Here is a 17,096-nt window from a genome sequence, read left to right on the forward strand (position 1 = left end):
TAACCCTAACCCTAATCCATACCATACACCGTACACGGACCCCTCCCCGAACCCGTACGCTAAGCCGTACCCTAAGCCTAACCCTAAGACTAACCCTAACCCTAGGCTACCCTTGACTGCTTCTGCCTCCAATAGATTTCCTAAGCACTAGTGTTTTAAGGAACAGCTTAAAAACAGAATCCTAATGTGATTTCTTGATAATGGGTGTGTTCCTTATCTTATCCTAGTGTCTCAACTCTTCTCCAGGGTTGGACCCCCAAATAATATTCCTTTACGTGCTAAGGGGTATCTAGAGAGTGGGATAGGTTTAATAACTACCCTAACCCTAACGCGTACCCTAACCCTAACCCCTACCCTAACCCTAACACATACCCTAATCCTAACCCGTACCCTAAACCGAGCCCTAACCCTAACACTAACCCTAACCCTAACACTAACCCATACCCTAAACCGTACACGGACCCCTCCCCGAACCCGTACCCTAAGCCGTACCCTAACCCTAACCCTAAGCCTAACCCTAACCCTAGGCTACCCTTGACTGCTTCTGCCTCCAATAGATTTCCTAAGCACTAGTGTTTTAAGGAACAGCTTAAAAAGAGAATCCTAATGTGATTTCTTGATAATGGGTGTGTTCCTTATCTTATCCTAGTGTCTCAACTCTTCTCCAGGGCTGGACCCCCAAATAATATTCCTTTACGTGCTAAGGGGTATCTAGAGAGTGGGATAGGTTTAATAACTACCCTAACCCTAACGCGTACCCTAACCCTAACCCCTACCCTAACCCTAACTCATACCCTAATCCTAACTCGTACCCTAAACCGAGCCCTAACCCTAACACTAACCCTAACCCTAACCCATACCCTACGCCGTACCCGAACACCTCCGCGAACCCGTACCCTAAGCCGTACCCTAACCCTAACCCTAAGCCTAACCCTAACCCTAGGCTACCCTTGACTGCTTCTGCCTCCAATAGATTTCCTAAGCACTAGTGTTTTAAGGAACAGCTTAAAAAGAGAATCCTAATGTGATTTCTTTATAATGGGTGTGTTCCTTATCTTATCCTAGTGTCTAAACTCTTCTGCAGGGCTGGACCCCCAAATAATATTCCTTTACGTGCTAAGGGGTATCTAGAGAGTGGGATAGGTTGAATAACTACACTAACCCTAACGCGTACCCTAACCCTAACCCCTACCCTAACCCTAACACGTACCCTAATCCTAACCCGTACCCTAAACCGAGCCCTAACCCTAACGCTAACCCTAACCCTAACCCTAATCCATACCCTACACCGTACACGAACCCCTCCCCGAACCCGTACGCTAAGCCGTACCCTAAGCCTAACCCTAAGACTAACCCTAACCCTAGGCTACCCTTGACTGCTTCTGCCTCCAATAGATTTCCTAGGCACTAATGTTTTAAGGAACAGCTTAAAAAGGGAATCCTAATGTGATTTCTTTATAATGGGTGTGTTCCTTATCTTATCCTAGTGTCTAAACTCTTCTCCATGGCTGGACCTCCAAATAATATTCCTTGACGTGCTAAGGGGTATCTAGAGAGTGGGATAGGTTTAATAACTACCCTAACCCTAACGCGTACCTTAACCCTAACCCCTACCCTAACCCTTACACGTACCCTAATCCTAAACCGTACCCTAAACCGAGCCCTAACCCTAACAGTAACCCTAACCCTAACCCTAACCCATACCCTACGCCGTACCCGAACACCTCTCCGAACCCGTAACCTAAGCCGTACCCTAACCCTAACCCTAAGCCTAACCCTAACCCTAGGCTACCCTTGACTGCTTCTGCCTCCAATAGATTTCCTAAGCACTAGTGTTTTAAGGAACAGCTTAAAAAGAGAATCCTAATGTGATTTCTTGATAATGGGTGTGTTCCTTATCTTATCCTAGTGTCTCAACTCTTCTCCAGGGCTGGACCCCCAAATAATATTCCTTTACGTGCTAAGGGGTATCTAGAGAGTGGGATAGGTTTAATAACTACCCTAACCCTAACGCGTACCCTAACCCTAACCCCTACCCTAACCCTAACACATACCCTAATCCTAACTCGTACCCTAAACCGAGCCCTAACCCTAACACTAACCCTAACCCTAACCCATACCCTACGCCGTACCCGAACACCTCCGCGAACCCGTACCCTAAGCCGTACCCTAACCCTAACCCTAAGCCTAACCCTAACCCTAGGCTACCCTTGACTGCTTCTGCCTCCAATAGATTTCCTAAGCACTAGTGTTTTAAGGAACAGCTTAAAAAGAGAATCCTAATGTGATTTCTTTATAATGGGTGTGTTCCTTATCTTATCCTAGTGTCTAAACTCTTCTCCAGGGCTGGACCCCCAAATAATATTCCTTTACGTGCTAAGGGGTATCTAGAGAGTGGGATAGGTTGAATAACTACCCTAACCCTAACGCGTACCCTAACCCTAACCCCTACCCTAACCCTAACACGTACCCTAATCCTAACCCGTACCCTAAACCGAGCCCTAACCCTAACGCTAACCCTAACCCTAACCCTAATCCATACCCTACACCGTACACGGACCCCTCCCCGAACCCGTACGCTAAGTCGTACCCTAAGCCTAACCCTAAGCCTAACCCTAACCCTAGGCTACCCTTGACTGCTTCTGCCTCCAATAGATTTCCTAAGCACTAATGTTTTAAGGAACAGCTTAAAAAGGGAATCCTAATGTGATTTCTTTATAATGGGTGTGTTCCTTATCTTATCCTAGTGTCTAAACTCTTCTCCATGGCTGGACCTCCAAATAATATTCCTTGACGTGCTAAAGGGTATCTAGAGAGTGGGATAGGTTTAATAACTACCCTAACCCTAACGCGTACCTTAACCCTAACCCCTACCCTAACCCTAACACGTACCCTAATCCTAACCCGTACCCTAAACCGAGCCCTAACCCTAACACTAACCCTAACCCTAACCCATACCCTATGCCGTACCCGAACACCTCCGCGAACCCGTACCCTAAGCGATACCATAACCCTAACCCTAAGCCTAACCCTAACCCTAGGCTACCCTTGACTGCTTCTGCCTCCAATAGATTTCCTAAGCACTAGTGTTTTAAAGAACAGCTTAAAAAGAGAATCCTAATGTGATTTCTTTATAATGGGTGTGTTCCTTATCTTATCCTAGTGTCTAAACTCTTCTCCATGCCTGGACCCCAAAATAATATTCCTTTACGTGCTAAGGGGTATCTAGAGAGTGGGATAGGTTTAATAACTATCCTAACCCTAACGCGTACCCTAACCCTAACCCCTACCCTAACCCTAACACGTACCCTAATCCTAACCCGTACCCTAAACCGAGCCCTAACCCTAACGCTAACCCTAACCCTAACCCTAATCCATACCCTACACCGTACACGGACCCCTCCCCGAACCCGTACCCTAAGCCGTACCCTAACCCTAACCCTAAGCCTAACCCTAACCCTAGGCTACCCTTGACTGCTTCTGCCTCCAATAGATTTCCTAAGCACTAATGTTTTAAGGAACAGCTTAAAAAGGGAATCCTAATGTGATTTCTTTATAATGGGTGTGTTCCTTATCTTATCCTAGTGTCTAAACTCTTCTCCATGGCTGGACCTCCAAATAATATTCCTTGACGTGCTAAGGGGTATCTAGAGAGTGGGATAGGTTTAATAACTACCCTAACCCTAACGCGTACCTTAACCCTAACCCCTACCCTAACCCTAACACGTACCCTAATCCTAACCCGTACCCTAACCGAGCCCTAACCCTAACACTAACCCTAACCCTAACCCTAACCCATACCCTACGCCGTACCCGAACACCTCCCCGAACCCGTACCCTAAGCCGTACCCTAACCCTAACCCTAAGCCTAACCCTAACCCTAGGCTACCCTTGACTGCTTCTGCCTCCAATAGATTTCCTAAGCACTAGTGTTTTAAGGAACAGCTTAAAAAGAGAATCCTAATGTGATTTCTTTATAATGGGTGTGTTCCTTATCTTATCCTAGTGTCTAAACTGTTCTCCAGGGCTGGACCCCCAAATAATATTCCTTTACGTGCTAAGGGGTATCTAGAGAGTGGGATAGGTTTAATAACTACCCTAACCCTAACGCGTACCCTAACCCTAACCCCTACCCTAACCCTAACACGTACCCTAATCCTAACCCGTACCCTAAACCGAGCCCTAACCCTAACACTAACCCTAACCCTATCTCTAAACTATACCGTACGCCGTACCTGAACCCCTCCCCGAACCCGTACCCTAAGCCGTACCCTAATCCTAACCCTAAGCCTAACCCTAACCCTAGGCTACCCTTGACTGCGTCTGCCTCCAATAGATTTCCTAAGCACTAGTGTTTTAAGGAACAGCTTAAAAAGAGAATCCTAATGTGATTTCTTTATAATGGGTGTGTTCCTTATCTTATCCTAGTGTCTAAACGCTTCTCCAGTGTTGGACCCCCAAATAATATTCCTTTACGTGCTAAGGGGTATCTAGAGAGTGGGATAGGTTTAATAACTACCCTAACCCTAACGCGTACCCTAACCCTAACCCCTACCCTAACCCTAACACGTACCCTAATCCTAACCCGTACCCTAAACCGAGCCCTAACCATAACCCTAACCCTAATCCATACCCTACACCGTACACGGACCCCTCCCCGAACCCGTACCCTAACCCTAACCCTAAGCCTAACCCTAACCCTAGGCTACCCTTGACTGCTTCTGCCTCCAATAGATTTCCTAAGCACTAGTGTTTTAAGGAACAGCTTAAAAAGGGAATCCTAATGTGATTTCTTTACAATGGGTGTGTTCCTTATCTTATCGTAGTGTCTAAACTCTTCTCCATGGCTGAACCTCAAATAATATTCCTTGACGTGCTAAGGGGTATCTAGAGAGTGGGATAGGTTTAATAACTACCCTAACCCTAACGCGTACCTTAACCCTAACCCCTACCCTAACCCTAACACGTACCCTAATCCTAACCCGTACCCTAACCGAGCCCTAACCCTAACACTAACCCTAACCCTAACCCTAACCCATACCCTACGCCGTACCTGAACACCTCCCCGAACCCGTACCCTAAGCCGTACCCTAACCCTAACCCTAAGCCTAACCCTAACCCTAGGCTACCCTTGACTGCTTCTGCCTCCAATAGATTTCCTAAGCACTAGTGTTTTAAGGAACAGCTTAAAAAGAGAATCTTAATGTGATTTCTTTATAATGGGTGTGTTCCTTATCTTATCCTAGTGTCTAAACTCTTCTCCAGGGCTGGACCCCCAAATAATATTCCTTTACGTGCTAAGGGGTATCTAGAGAGTGGGATAGGTTTAATAACTACCCTAACCCTAACGCGTACCCTAACCCTAACCCCTACCCTAACCCTAACACGTACCCTAATCCTAACCCGTACCCTAAACCGAGGCCTAAGCCTAACACTAACCCTAACCCTAACCCTAATCCATACACTACACCGTACACGGAACCCTCCCCGAACCTGTACCCTAAGCCGTACCCTAACACTAACCCTAAGCCTAACCCTAACCTTAGGCTACCCTTGACTGCTTCTGCCTCCAATAGATTTCTAAGCACTAGTGTTTTAAGGAACAGCTTAAAAAGAGAATCCTAATGTTATTTCTTTATAATGGGTGTGTTCCTTATCTTATCCTAGTGTCTAAACTCTTCTCCATGGCTGGACCCCCAAATAATATTCCTTTACGTGCTAAGGGGTATCTAGAGAGTGGGATAGGTTTAATAACTACCCTAACCCTAATGCGTACCCTAACCCTAACCCCTACCCTAATCCTAACACGTACCCTAATCCTAAGCCGTACCCTAAACCGAGCCCTAACCCTAACACTAACCCTAACACTAACCCATACCCTACACCGTACACGGACCCCTCCCCGAACCCGTACCCTAAGCCGTACCCTAAGCCTAACCCTAAGCCTAAACCTAACCCTAGGCTACCCTTGACTGCTTCTGCCTCCAATAGATTTCCTAAGCACTAGTGTTTTAAGGAACAGCTTAAAAAGAGAATCCTAATGTGATTTCTTTATAATGGGTGTGTTCCTTATCTTATCCTAGTGTCTAAACTCTTCTCCATGGCTGGACCTCCAAATAATATTCCTTGACGTGCTAAGGGGTATCTAGAGAGTGGGATAGGTTTAATAACTACCCTAACCCTAACGCGTACCTTAACCCTAACCCCTACCCTAACCCTTACACGTACCCTAATCCTAAACCGTACCCTAAACCGAGCCCTAACCCTAACAGTAACCCTAACCCTAACCCTAACCCATACCCTACGCCGTACCCGAACACCTCTCCGAACCCGTAACCTAAGCCGTACCCTAACCCTAACCCTAAGCCTAACCCTAACCCTAGGCTACCCTTGACTGCTTCTGCCTCCAATAGATTTCCTAAGCACTAGTGTTTTAAGGAACAGCTTAAAAAGAGAATCCTAATGTGATTTCTTTATAATGGGTGTGTTCCTTATCTTATCCTAGTGTCTAAACTCTTCTCCAGGGCTGGACCCCCAAATAATATTCCTTTACGTGCTAAGGGGTATCTAGAGAGTGGGATAGGTTGAATAACTACACTAACCCTAACGCGTACCCTAACCCTAACCCCTACCCTAACCCTAACACGTACCCTAATCCTAACCCGTACCCTAAACCTAGCCCTAACCCTAACGCTAACCCTAACCCTAACCCTAATCCATACCCTACACCGTACACGAACCCCTCCCCGAACCCGTACGCTAAGCCGTACCCTAAGCCTAACCCTAAGACTAACCCTAACCCTAGGCTACCCTTGACTGCTTCTGCCTCCAATAGATTTCCTAGGCACTAATGTTTTAAGGAACAGCTTAAAAAGGGAATCCTAATGTGATTTCTTTATAATGGGTGTGTTCCTTATCTTATCCTAGTGTCTAAACTCTTCTCCATGGCTGGACCTCCAAATAATATTCCTTGACGTGCTAAGGGGTATGTAGAGAGTGGGATAGGTTTAATAACTACCCTAACCCTAACGCGTACCTTAACCCTAACCCCTACCCTAACCCTAACACGTACCCTAATCCTAACCCGTACCCTAAACCGAGCCCTAACCCTAACACTAACCCTAACCCTAACCCATACCCTACGCCGTACCCGAACACCTCCGCGAACCCGTACCCTAAGCCGTACCCTAACCCTAACCCTAAGCCTAACCCTAACCCTAGGCTACCCTTGACTGCTTCTGCCTCCAGTAGATTTCCTAAGCACTAGTGTTTTAAGGAACAGCCTAAAAAGAGAATCCTAATGTGATTTCTTTATAATGGGTGTGTTCCTTATCTTATCCTAGTGTCTAAACTCTTCTCCAGGGCTGGACCCCCAAATAATATTCCTTTACGTGCTAAGGGGTATCTAGAGAGTGGGATAGGTTGAATAACTACCCTAACCCTAACGCGTACCCTAACCCTAACCCCTACCCTAACCCTAACACGTACCCTAATCCTAACCCGTACCCTAAACCGAGCCCTAACCCTAACGCTAACCCTAACCCTAACCCTAATCCATACCCTACACCGTACACGGACCCCTCCCCGAACCCGTACGCTAAGCCGTACCCTAAGCCTAACCCTAAGACTAACCCTAACCCTAGGCTACCCTTGACTGCTTCTGCCCCCAATAGATTTCCTAAGCACTAGTGTTTTAAGGAACAGCTTAAAAAGAGAATCCTAATGTGATTTCTTGATAATGGGTGTGTTCCTTATCTTATCCTAGTGTCTCAACTCTTCTCCAGGGTTGGACCCCCAAATAATATTCCTTTACGTGCTAAGGGGTATCTAGAGAGTGGGATAGGTTTAATAACTACCCTAACCCTAACGCGTACCCTAACCCTAACCCCTACCCTAACCCTAACACATACCCTAATCCTAACCCGTAACCTAAACCGAGCCCTAACCCTAACACTAACCCTAACCCTAACCCATACCCTACGCCGTACCCGAACACCTCCGCGAACCCGTACCCTAAGCCGTACCCTAACCCTAACCCTAAGCCTAACCCTAACCCTAGGCTACCCTTGACTGCTTCTGCCTCCAATAGATTTCCTAAGCACTAGTGTTTTAAGGAACAGCTTAAAAAGAGAATCCTAATGTGATTTCTTTATAATGGGTGTGTTCCTTATCTTATCCTAGTGTCTAAACTCTTCTGCAGGGCTGGACCCCCAAATAATATTCCTTTACGTGCTAAGGGGTATCTAGAGAGTGGGATAGGTTGAATAACTACACTAACCCTAACGCGTACCCTAACCCTAACCCCTACCCTAACCCTAACACGTACCCTAATCCTAACCCGTACCCTAAACCGAGCCCTAACCCTAACGCTAACCCTATCCCTAACCCTAATCCATACCCTACACCGTACACGAACCCCTCCCCGAACCCGTACGCTAAGCCGTACCCTAAGCCTAACCCTAAGACTAACCCTAACCCTAGGCTACCCTTGACTGCTTCTGCCTCCAATAGATTTCCTAGGCACTAATGTTTTAAGGAACAGCTTAAAAAGGGAATCCTAATGTGATTTCTTTATAATGGGTGTGTTCCTTATCTTATCCTAGTGTCTAAACTCTTCTCCATGGCTGGACCTCCAAATAATATTCCTTGACGTGCTAAGGGGTATCTAGAGAGTGGGATAGGTTTAATAACTACCCTAACCCTAACGCGTACCTTAACCCTAACCCCTACCCTAACCCTTACACGTACCCTAATCCTAAACCGTACCCTAAACCGAGCCCTAACCCTAACAGTAACCCTAACCCTAACCCTAACCCATACCCTACGCCGTACCCGAACACCTCTCCGAACCCGTAACCTAAGCCGTACCCTAACCCTAACCCTAAGCCTAACCCTAACCCTAGGCTACCCTTGACTGCTTCTGCCTCCAGTAGATTTCCTAAGCACTAGTGTTTTAAGGAACAGCTTAAAAAGAGAATCCTAATGTGATTTCTTTATAATGGGTGTGTTCCTTATCTTATCCTAGTGTCTAAACTCTTCTCCAGGGCTGGACCCCCAAATAATATTCCTTTACGTGCTAAGGGGTATCTAGAGAGTGGGATAGGTTGAATAACTACCCTAACCCTAACGCGTACCCTAACCCTAACCCCTACCCTAACCCTAACACGTACCCTAATCCTAACCCGTACCCTAAACCGAGCCCTAACCCTAACGCTAACCCTAACCCTAACCCTAATCCATACCATACACCGTACACGGACCCCTCCCCGAACCCGTACGCTAAGCCGTACCCTAAGCCTAACCCTAAGACTAACCCTAACCCTAGGCTACCCTTGACTGCTTCTGCCTCCAATAGATTTCCTAAGCACTAGTGTTTTAAGGAACAGCTTAAAAAGAGAATCCTAATGTGATTTCTTGATAATGGGTGTGTTCCTTATCTTATCCTAGTGTCTCAACTCTTCTCCAGGGTTGGACCCCCAAATAATATTCCTTTACGTGCTAAGGGGTATCTAGAGAGTGGGATAGGTTTAATAACTACCCTAACCCTAACGCGTACCCTAACCCTAACCCCTACCCTAACCCTAACACATACCCTAATCCTAACCCGTACCCTAAACCGAGCCCTAACCCTAACACTAACCCTAACCCTAACACTAACCCATACCCTAAACCGTACACGGACCCCTCCCCGAACCCGTACCCTAAGCCGTACCCTAACCCTAACCCTAAGCCTAACCCTAACCCTAGGCTACCCTTGACTGCTTCTGCCTCCAATAGATTTCCTAAGCACTAGTGTTTTAAGGAACAGCTTAAAAAGAGAATCCTAATGTGATTTCTTGATAATGGGTGTGTTCCTTATCTTATCCTAGTGTCTCAACTCTTCTCCAGGGCTGGACCCCCAAATAATATTCCTTTACGTGCTAAGGGGTATCTAGAGAGTGGGATAGGTTTAATAACTACCCTAACCCTAACGCGTACCCTAACCCTAACCCCTACCCTAACCCTAACTCATACCCTAATCCTAACTCGTACCCTAAACCGAGCCCTAACCCTAACACTAACCCTAACCCTAACCCATACCCTACGCCGTACCCGAACACCTCCGCGAACCCGTACCCTAAGCCGTACCCTAACCCTAACCCTAAGCCTAACCCTAACCCTAGGCTACCCTTGACTGCTTCTGCCTCCAATAGATTTCCTAAGCACTAGTGTTTTAAGGAACAGCTTAAAAAGAGAATCCTAATGTGATTTCTTTATAATGGGTGTGTTCCTTATCTTATCCTAGTGTCTAAACTCTTCTGCAGGGCTGGACCCCCAAATAATATTCCTTTACGTGCTAAGGGGTATCTAGAGAGTGGGATAGGTTGAATAACTACACTAACCCTAACGCGTACCCTAACCCTAACCCCTACCCTAACCCTAACACGTACCCTAATCCTAACCCGTACCCTAAACCGAGCCCTAACCCTAACGCTAACCCTAACCCTAACCCTAATCCATACCCTACACCGTACACGAACCCCTCCCCGAACCCGTACGCTAAGCCGTACCCTAAGCCTAACCCTAAGACTAACCCTAACCCTAGGCTACCCTTGACTGCTTCTGCCTCCAATAGATTTCCTAGGCACTAATGTTTTAAGGAACAGCTTAAAAAGGGAATCCTAATGTGATTTCTTTATAATGGGTGTGTTCCTTATCTTATCCTAGTGTCTAAACTCTTCTCCATGGCTGGACCTCCAAATAATATTCCTTGACGTGCTAAGGGGTATCTAGAGAGTGGGATAGGTTTAATAACTACCCTAACCCTAACGCGTACCTTAACCCTAACCCCTACCCTAACCCTTACACGTACCCTAATCCTAAACCGTACCCTAAACCGAGCCCTAACCCTAACAGTAACCCTAACCCTAACCCTAACCCATACCCTACGCCGTACCCGAACACCTCTCCGAACCCGTAACCTAAGCCGTACCCTAACCCTAACCCTAAGCCTAACCCTAACCCTAGGCTACCCTTGACTGCTTCTGCCTCCAATAGATTTCCTAAGCACTAGTGTTTTAAGGAACAGCTTAAAAAGAGAATCCTAATGTGATTTCTTGATAATGGGTGTGTTCCTTATCTTATCCTAGTGTCTCAACTCTTCTCCAGGGCTGGACCCCCAAATAATATTCCTTTACGTGCTAAGGGGTATCTAGAGAGTGGGATAGGTTTAATAACTACCCTAACCCTAACGCGTACCCTAACCCTAACCCCTACCCTAACCCTAACACATACCCTAATCCTAACTCGTACCCTAAACCGAGCCCTAACCCTAACACTAACCCTAACCCTAACCCATACCCTACGCCGTACCCGAACACCTCCGCGAACCCGTACCCTAAGCCGTACCCTAACCCTAACCCTAAGCCTAACCCTAACCCTAGGCTACCCTTGACTGCTTCTGCCTCCAATAGATTTCCTAAGCACTAGTGTTTTAAGGAACAGCTTAAAAAGAGAATCCTAATGTGATTTCTTTATAATGGGTGTGTTCCTTATCTTATCCTAGTGTCTAAACTCTTCTCCAGGGCTGGACCCCCAAATAATATTCCTTTACGTGCTAAGGGGTATCTAGAGAGTGGGATAGGTTGAATAACTACCCTAACCCTAACGCGTACCCTAACCCTAACCCCTACCCTAACCCTAACACGTACCCTAATCCTAACCCGTACCCTAAACCGAGCCCTAACCCTAACGCTAACCCTAACCCTAACCCTAATCCATACCCTACACCGTACACGGACCCCTCCCCGAACCCGTACGCTAAGTCGTACCCTAAGCCTAACCCTAAGCCTAACCCTAACCCTAGGCTACCCTTGACTGCTTCTGCCTCCAATAGATTTCCTAAGCACTAATGTTTTAAGGAACAGCTTAAAAAGGGAATCCTAATGTGATTTCTTTATAATGGGTGTGTTCCTTATCTTATCCTAGTGTCTAAACTCTTCTCCATGGCTGGACCTCCAAATAATATTCCTTGACGTGCTAAAGGGTATCTAGAGAGTGGGATAGGTTTAATAACTACCCTAACCCTAACGCGTACCTTAACCCTAACCCCTACCCTAACCCTAACACGTACCCTAATCCTAACCCGTACCCTAAACCGAGCCCTAACCCTAACACTAACCCTAACCCTAACCCATACCCTATGCCGTACCCGAACACCTCCGCGAACCCGTACCCTAAGCGATACCATAACCCTAACCCTAAGCCTAACCCTAACCCTAGGCTACCCTTGACTGCTTCTGCCTCCAATAGATTTCCTAAGCACTAGTGTTTTAAAGAACAGCTTAAAAAGAGAATCCTAATGTGATTTCTTTATAATGGGTGTGTTCCTTATCTTATCCTAGTGTCTAAACTCTTCTCCATGGCTGGACCCCAAAATAATATTCCTTTACGTGCTAAGGGGTATCTAGAGAGTGGGATAGGTTTAATAACTATCCTAACCCTAACGCGTACCCTAACCCTAACCCCTACCCTAACCCTAACACGTACCCTAATCCTAACCCGTACCCTAAACCGAGCCCTAACCCTAACGCTAACCCTAACCCTAACCCTAATCCATACCCTACACCGTACACGGACCCCTCCCCGAACCCGTACCCTAAGCCGTACCCTAACCCTAACCCTAAGCCTAACCCTAACCCTAGGCTACCCTTGACTGCTTCTGCCTCCAATAGATTTCCTAAGCACTAATGTTTTAAGGAACAGCTTAAAAAGGGAATCCTAATGTGATTTCTTTATAATGGGTGTGTTCCTTATCTTATCCTAGTGTCTAAACTCTTCTCCATGGCTGGACCTCCAAATAATATTCCTTGACGTGCTAAGGGGTATCTAGAGAGTGGGATAGGTTTAATAACTACCCTAACCCTAACGCGTACCTTAACCCTAACCCCTACCCTAACCCTAACACGTAACCTAATCCTAACCCGTACCCTAACCGAGCCCTAACCCTAACACTAACCCTAACCCTAACCCTAACCCATACCCTACGCCGTACCCGAACACCTCCCCGAACCCGTACCCTAAGCCGTACCCTAACCCTAACCCTAAGCCTAACCCTAACCCTAGGCTACCCTTGACTGCTTCTGCCTCCAATAGATTTCCTAAGCACTAGTGTTTTAAGGAACAGCTTAAAAAGAGAATCCTAATGTGATTTCTTTATAATGGGTGTGTTCCTTATCTTATCCTAGTGTCTAAACTGTTCTCCAGGGCTGGACCCCCAAATAATATTCCTTTACGTGCTAAGGGGTATCTAGAGAGTGGGATAGGTTTAATAACTACCCTAACCCTAACGCGTACCCTAACCCTAACCCCTACCCTAACCCTAACACGTACCCTAATCCTAAACCGAGCCCTAAGCCTAACACTAACCCTAACCCTAACCCTAATCCATACACTACACCGTACACGGAACCCTCCCCGAACCTGTACCCTAAGCCGTACCCTAACCCTAACCCTAAGCCTAACCCTAACCTTAGGCTACCCTTGACTGCTTCTGCCTCCAATAGATTTCCTAAGCACTAGTGTTTTAAGGAACAGCTTAAAAAGGGAATCCTAATGTGATTTCTTTATAATGGGTGTGTTCCTTATCTTATCCTAGTGTCTAAACTCTTCTCCATGGCTGGACCTCCAAATAATATTCCTTGATGAGCTAAGGGGTATCTAGAGAGTGGGATAGGTTTAATAACTACCCTAACCCAAACGCGTACCTTAACCCTAACCCCTACCCTAACCCTAACACGTACCCTAATCCTAAACCGTACCCTAAACCGAGCCCTAACCCTAACACTAACCCTAACCCTAACCCTAACCCATACCCTATGCCGTACCCGAACACCTCCCCGAACCCGTAACCTAAGCCGTACCCTAACCCTAACCCTAAGCCTAACCCTAACCCTAGGCTACCCTTGACTGCTTCTGCCTCCAATAGATTTCCTAAGCACTAGTGTTTTAAGGAACAGCTTAAAAAGGGAATCCTAATGTGATTTCTTTATAATGGGTGTGTTCCTTATCTTATCCTAGTGTCTAAACTCTTCTCCATGGCTGGACCTCCAAATAATATTCCTTGACGTGCTAAGCGGTATCTAGAGAGTGGGATAGGTTTAATAACTACCCTAACCCTAACGCGTACCCTAACCCTAACCCCTACCCTAACCCTAACACATACCCTAATCCTAACCCGTACCCTAAACCGAGCCCTAACCCTAACACTAACCCTAATCCTAACCCATACCCTACGCCGTACCCGAACACCTCCGCGAACCCGTACCCTAAGCCGTAAACTAACCCTAACCCTAAGCCTAACCCTAACCCTAGGCTACCCTTGACTGCTTCTGCCTCCAATAGATTTCCTAAGCACTAGTGTTTTAAGGAACAGCTTAAAAACAGAATCCTAATGTGATTTCTTTATAATGGGTGTGTTCCTTGTCTTATCCTAGTGTCTAAACTCTTCTCCAGGGCTGGACCCCCAAATAATATTCCTTTACGTGCTAAGGGGTATCAAGAGAGTGGGATAGGTTTAATAACTACCCTAACCCTAACGCGTATCCTAACCCTAACCCCTACCCTAACCCTAACATGTACCCTAATCCTAACCCGTACCCTAAACCGAGCCCTAACCCTAACACTAACCCTAACCCTAACACTAACCCATACACTAAACCGTACACGGACCCCTCCCCGAACCCGTACCCTAAGCCGTACCCTAACCCTAACCCTAAGCCTAACCCTAACCCTAGGCTACCCTTGACTGCTTCTGCCTCCAATAGATTTCCTAAGCACTAGTGTTTTAAGGAACAGCTTAAGAAGAGAATCCTAATGTGATTTCTTTATAATGGGTGTGTTCCTTATCTTATCTTAGTGTCTAAACTCTTCTCCATGGCTGGACCTCCAAATAATATTCATTCCTTGACGTGCTAAGGGGTATCCAGAGAGTGGGATAGGTTTAATAACTACCCTAACCCTAACGCGTACCTTAACCCTAACCCCTACCCTAACCCTAACACGTAACCTAATCCTAACCCGTACCCTAACCGAGCCCTAACCCTAACACTAACCCTAACCCTAACCCTAACCCATACCCTACGCCGTACCCGAACACCTCCCCGAACCCGTACCCTAAGCCGTACCCTAACCCTAACCCTAAGCCTAACCCTAACCCTAGGCTACCCTTGACTGCTTCTGCCTCCAATAGATTTCCTAAGCACTAGTGTTTTAAGGAACAGCTTAAAAAGAGAATCCTAATGTGATTTCTTTATAATGGGTGTGTTCCTTATCTTATCCTAGTGTCTAAACTCTTCTCCAGGGCTGGACCCCCAAATAATATTCCTTTACGTGCTAAGGGGTATCTAGAGAGTGGGATAGGTTTAATAACTACCCTAACCCTAACGCGTACCCTAACCCTAACCCCTACCCTAACCCTAACACGTACCCTAATCCTAAACCGAGCCCTAAGCCTAACACTAACCCTAACCCTAACCCTAATCCATACACTACACCGTACATGGAACCCTCCCCGAACCTGTACCCTAAGCCGTACCCTAACCCTAACCCTAAGCCTAACCCTAACCTTAGGCTACCCTTGACTGCTTCTGCCTCCAATAGATTTCCTAAGCACTAGTGTTTTAAGGAACAGCTTAAAAAGGGAATCCTAATGTGATTTCTTTATAATGGGTGTGTTCCTTATCTTATCCTAGTGTCTAAACTCTTCTCCATGGCTGGACCTCCAAATAATATTCCTTGATGAGCTAAGGGGTATCTAGAGAGTGGGATAGGTTTAATAACTACCCTAACCCAAACGCGTACCTTAACCCTAACCCCTACCCTAACCCTAACACGTACCCTAATCCTAAACCGTACCCTAAACCGAGCCCTAACCCTAACACTAACCCTAACCCTAACCCTAACCCATACCCTATGCCGTACCCGAACACCTCCCCGAACCCGTAACCTAAGCCGTACCCTAACCCTAACCCTAAGCCTAACCCTAACCCTAGGCTACCCTTGACTGCTTCTGCCTCCAATAGATTTCCTAAGCACTAGTGTTTTAAGGAACAGCTTAAAAAGGGAATCCTAATGTGATTTCTTTATAATGGGTGTGTTCCTTATCTTATCCTAGTGTCTAAACTCTTCTCCATGGCTGGACCTCCAAATAATATTCCTTGACGTGCTAAGCGGTATCTAGAGAGTGGGATAGGTTTAATAACTACCCTAACCCTAACGCGTACCCTAACCCTAACCCCTACCCTAACCCTAACACATACCCTAATCCTAACCCGTACCCTAAACCGAGCCCTAACCCTAACACTAACCCTAATCCTAACCCATACCCTACGCCGTACCCGAACACCTCCGCGAACCCGTACCCTAAGCCGTAAACTAACCCTAACCCTAAGCCTAACCCTAACCCTAGGCTACCCTTGACTGCTTCTGCCTCCAATAGATTTCCTAAGCACTAGTGTTTTAAGGAACAGCTTAAAAACAGAATCCTAATGTGATTTCTTTATAATGGGTGTGTTCCTTGTCTTATCCTAGTGTCTAAACTCTTCTCCAGGGCTGGACCCCCAAATAATATTCCTTTACGTGCTAAGGGGTATCAAGAGAGTGGGATAGGTTTAATAACTACCCTAACCCTAACGCGTATCCTAACCCTAACCCCTACCCTAACCCTAACATGTACCCTAATCCTAACCCGTACCCTAAACCGAGCCCTAACCCTAACACTAACCCTAACCCTAACACTAACCCATACACTAAACCGTACACGGACCCCTCCCCGAACCCGTACCCTAAGCCGTACCCTAACCCTAACCCTAAGCCTAACCCTAACCCTAGGCTACCCTTGACTGCTTCTGCCTCCAATAGATTTCCTAAGCACTAGTGTTTTAAGGAACAGCTTAAGAAGAGAATCCTAATGTGATTTCTTTATAATGGGTGTGTTCCTTATCTTATCTTAGTGTCTAAACTCTTCTCCATGGCTGGACCTCCAAATAATATTCCTTGACGTGCTAAGGGGTATCCAGAGAGTGGGATAGGTTTAATAACTACCCTAACCCTAACGC

Source organism: Balaenoptera borealis, assembly GCF_965194805.1.
Source record: "Balaenoptera borealis genome assembly, contig: HAP1_SCAFFOLD_603, whole genome shotgun sequence".
NCBI classification, from domain to species: Eukaryota; Metazoa; Chordata; class Mammalia; order Artiodactyla; family Balaenopteridae; genus Balaenoptera; species Balaenoptera borealis.